The sequence below is a fragment of the Agelaius tricolor genome, unplaced genomic scaffold, assembly GCF_023055355.1.
Source record: "Agelaius tricolor isolate 1412-34295 unplaced genomic scaffold, bAgeTri1.0.p SCAF_5, whole genome shotgun sequence".
Taxonomy (NCBI): domain Eukaryota; kingdom Metazoa; phylum Chordata; class Aves; order Passeriformes; family Icteridae; genus Agelaius; species Agelaius tricolor.
This window is the reverse complement of record NW_027269265.1, coordinates 18,197,597-18,202,497: the sequence shown is the minus strand read 5'-3', so window position 1 is coordinate 18,202,497 and position 4,901 is coordinate 18,197,597.

The following is a 4,901-nucleotide window of genomic DNA, read 5'->3' as shown; positions in this document are numbered from 1 at the left end:
TCTCAAGTGGTTTAAACTAAAACAAAATAAAAATTATTTCCTTCAATTTAATGGTCTCAAGCAAAAATCACTTACCCATGACAGAATTTTTGAGAATTATGAATTTTTGAGAATTATGAATTTTTAAGCTATTAAAAAGCAAAGCAAACAAAGTTGTGGCAAGGCAAGGAATTGCACACAGATTTACCCTGTGCCATGATCAATGCACAGCTCTGAGGACTCTCATTTGGCCACTGCAGGCTTTTCAAATTGGAGTCTGCAGAACAGGCAGGTCCTTCAGAGTCTGGGCAAGACCAAACTTTAAGAATAAATCCCGAATTTTTAGATATTTATGACATTTCAGAGTGATGAAGGCTGAGATTTCAAGTGCATTTTGTATTTTTTACGTTACCTGGCTTCAGATAGGATCATTGCAATCAGAGACACCTTCCCACAGGGAAGCTTTCCACAGAGCAGCACATTTATCTCCTCATCATTTGTTTCACTTCCCAAGGAACCAGATGCATCCATCCCTGACAAAATTCCGGCTGAGGAAAAAGAAACATTAAAATTGACCCCATATGTGATTTAAATGAAGAATAAGGGAAGGTATCTTCACAACAAGCTTGAGTGAGATGTAGATTTGCACCTGCCTGAGCATGTCCAAGCACACAGGGCAGGTTCATGGCAGCAGGGATATGGGTCCTGCTGCTCTCTCCTGGCATCACAGGCAAGGTACAGGGACAGTGCAGACACAGACACTCCCACACAGCTTTGCAAGCCAAGCACACCTCAGGTTTCCAGGGCTGGAGCGTTCCCTTGGTGCTGACTGGTGTACACACTGGAGCCTTCTGTACCTGTGACAGAGCCCTCACCCTCATTTTCTAGGTCTGCTCCTATTTACCTGTCCCAGGTATTATAAAGCTGCTGCTGGGTTGCCTTGCTCTCCTGGAATTGCTTCTGACAGAGATTTCTAACACTAAAAGGTTCACTCTCACTGTGTTATCTTCCAAAGTTCCAGATCCTGCTACTTGCAGAGTAAAAATTTAAATTCTTTTCTATTGTTTTTTTGCTCTACTCCCTTGAGCCATCTGGATGATAAGCATTAATATAAATGATTGCTCCAATTATTAACGCTGGTGACCTTTGCTAAAATGCAGCAAGGAGGAGAAAAGTGTAGTCAGAGTGCTTTGCTAATAGTAATAATCAGCAGGAGATCTCAGTGGGAAAGGATAAGCATGGAGTTATATTATCTGGCAGTTCAAACAAGGAGGCAGAGGAGAAGCAGAAAGCAGGAGGAGAAGGATTTGATGCATGTTCCACTTCTACCTCTGTATCCCATGGTACAGTCATGTAAAATATTACAGAGAATTTAATGAGACATGAAGCCAAGAGAGACACTGGGTCTGGCCCAGCACAGCAATATTCTTACTTAGTTTGGAGAGCCGAAGCACATTTCTAAAATGCTCTAAATGCTGTGATTCCCAAATAGACAACTAGCTTCTCAGGTAGTGTTCTTGTGTTTATTTGTCCTGGATTGAACCTCAGAGGACCCCACACCATTACAAACCTCTTGGGTATTGCCAAGCTTCTTTCAAGTGTTTGGGTTTATGACAATGCTCAGGCAAGGCACTGAATAGGTAAGCAATCTTCTCCCCTGGGGATGGTGGCCGTGGTCTGTGCAATGTGCAGAGCTCCCTGGTTCCTTCTGATTGCAATCCCTGCACTGAGTGGCAGGTGGGGAGACAACACAGAGGAGAGAACAGCAGCTCTCTCTCCCATATCCAGCTGCATTCCCTCCACTTTGGGGTGAATGCTGTAGCTCTGTCTTAATCTCAGTCAGGGAACAGTCCAAAAAACACCAGAGAGTGAAGATTAGCAAAACAGGAGTCCAATATGGCAAGATGCTCAGGCAGAGACGCTGCTCCCCTCCCCAGAGAATTTAGTAATTTTACCATCTGGTTGTTCTCCAGTTCTCAGTTTCAGCCACATGGTTTTCCCAGGGAATATGAGAGCAATTAATGGTGATTTTCTCAAGTGGAGACATTTCTGTAGTGTTGTGGATGAGCTCCTGTGTGCTGGTTGGAGCAGCAGTGCCTTGGGTGATTTCCATGCACTCATCCTGAGCAGTGGGGTAAAGGCACAGCTTTGCTTCCCAGTGCATGGAGCCCTGGTAGCTCAAACATAGAACAATGTGAGACCACCAGGATTTTCAACCTATTTTCCAAAAGTTCTGGTACAGAATTTTGGTGCAAGACTAGTAATGTACTGGGTGAAATACAGTAAAGAGGTTAATTAGAGTTTATTCACTGAGTTGTGAAAAAGTGTCTGTTCTCTTGTTGAGATGCACTGGTTTTGTTGCTCCCAGTAACATCACTGTTATAAATAGCTGTGCTGAAAACAGTGCCCAGGGCACTCGAGTCTTTCACCACCCACAGTCAGAGCCATCTCTCATCCTCAGTTCCTTCCCCTGGCTTCTTCAATTCCCAAGCACACAGCTCTCCTAACCCAGAGCATGGGGAGATTCTCCTCATGGCCATTCCCCTCTTCCTCTCTAAGCTGAAGGAGGAGCCCCTTGACTAGCCTGGAGTGTATCAGATGGACCATCCCAGCCGATCCAGGCACGGCAGCTTTGGGGAGGGCTGTACAGCAGCAACCCTCAGCTGGCTGGGATGCTCTCTGCTGCTGCAGGGGGTCTGAGACACTTGGTAGTAATTAAATCTCTTCAGCTGAACACTGAGGGTTGGATTTCCCAGACTAGAGTGTTTATTAATTCAGTCTTCATAGTTTATAGCAGGCAAAGCACATGACTTGATTTGATGTGCTAATCTTGCTCCCCCAGCACCCCCTTTGATGGGACAACTTAAACTGCACGAGGCCCTTTGAGGCTGGGGCCAAGAACTGATAGAGGCTCATCAATTACAAGTCTGTCTGCTCTCTGAAGGACTCCACCAAAGGCCTGGGAAAGGCTCCCACTCTTTCCTCTCCTGGAATGGAAGTATTGGCAATGTTGCCTTGTGATCCTGAGGCTCTCCCTGAATTAAACAGTGGTGACTGTCAGCAGCACAGTGGGTTTTATCCAGGAGGATGCCCACAAGCACATGCTGGCAATGCTCCCTCTCCTTCTAACCCCAGCAGGATCTCTGTCCAGACACCAGCTGGGTGCTCAGGGACCTTCCCCAGAATCAGGGGGCAGCTCCCCCCAGCTGCACTTTATCCAGGCACTGCAATTAGCTGTGGTGTAATTAGAAGCAAGGAGCAGAACATACTGTGTATGCAGAGATGGTTTGGGAGCCTGAGGCAAAAGGCTTTTGTCCATCAGCTGGTGGGCTGAGTGACTTAGAAATTCTTAAATAACTGGTGCTGGGTTCTAGAAAGTATTCAGAGTATAAGAGAAGGAATTTCTTCTCTGTTTTTTATCTGAGGAAAAAAACAATAAAGGGAGATAATAGGAGGTTCCCAGGGGCTTCTTTTAAAAAAACATGAAATAGTATCAAAGACTTGTGTATAAAAACCAACACAACCTGACCTGTGTTGACTGGAGATTTTGATAACAGAATAGTTGAAAAGCTATGTTAAAAGGAGGTAAATAAATAATCCAAAAGATATGGTTCAAGGAACAATTACTTCACTGTTGTGCTTCTGTTGAGTTCATACAAGGGCTGGGGTTTTTCCCCACTGAAAGAAGAGGCATTTCTCAAGTGACTGTAAGAGCATCTGTTATCTTCTATGTTCTCATTGTGGGAGCCATGAGGACACAGCCCAGACAGGGCAGGTGGGGCAGCCTGAGGTGGGGAGGAGCTGCCACCCCAAGGTGGGTCAGAGCAGGAACACCCCCAGCCACCCAGGACTGCTCGCACCAAGGGTAAGCAATAAAGCCCAGAGTCACCCCAGCACATGGAAAGGAATATTCATGCAAAAATTATCATCTCACCTCAGGAGCTGATTCTGTTTTCCTACCATCTGTTTGTTCTATATATACTGTGCAGTGAAGACTGAAGTGAGTTAGAACAAGAAAGTAGAAGACCAAGCCACATGGGTTCCAGAGTCCTTTGAATCATCTGCAGGCTCATCAGGAGTCACTCAGCTGCCTAGGTGAACACCAAGACCTCACAGAGCCTGTGACCCTTGCATGGAGATAATTCCTTAGCTCTCTCTCCTGTGGATTCCCTGAGCTCAGAAGGAATCCCTGCATTTATTTCACCAGCACTGGGCAATCTCACACTTCAGAGCCACAGCTCATCAGCACTGAGGACTGAAAGGGGTTCCAGAAGCCACATACTACACTAAGTAATGGAGGGCAGAACCTCTCCTGTCATCCCCTTGTCTGCCTAAAACCACGTTACCACAAAGCATCTGCAATGCACAATAGCATTGCCACAAGGGACAGCAGGTCCCAGGTCCTGTGCCAGGTCCACATTCAGCTGGAGAGGTCATCCCCTCTCCTGGCTTGTTACTGACTTCAGACCTCACTTTCTGGATGCTTTGGTCCCCATGACAGAAAATCAGCACCTGCCAGGCACAGTGACAGTACAGCCCTCTGGATGAAACAGCACAAGGCTGTTTTTGAAGTTAATCTTCAGTAAAAATGTATGAAGTCCTAAGAGGGGGAGGGAGACAGGAGCCTCTTGGGTCTGTTTGAGAGAGGCAGATGTGAATAGCTCTAAATGACATATGTGAATTTGATTCATTAAGCAAAGGTCTTTGCTGCCTTTGTACCTGCTTAGGAGCCAGCAGAAAGGAGGCTTTGCTGTCAAGCCATTCTGCACAGGCAGGGATCCACATTAATCACTCCACACTGGCTGCTGACCAGCTCAGACAAAAAGGGCACACCCCACTTTGAACTAGCATGATGGTTAGAAGCCACTTTTAAATTAGTGCAATAACCTCAGAAAACTCTGGCTGGCTAATACAAATGCAGT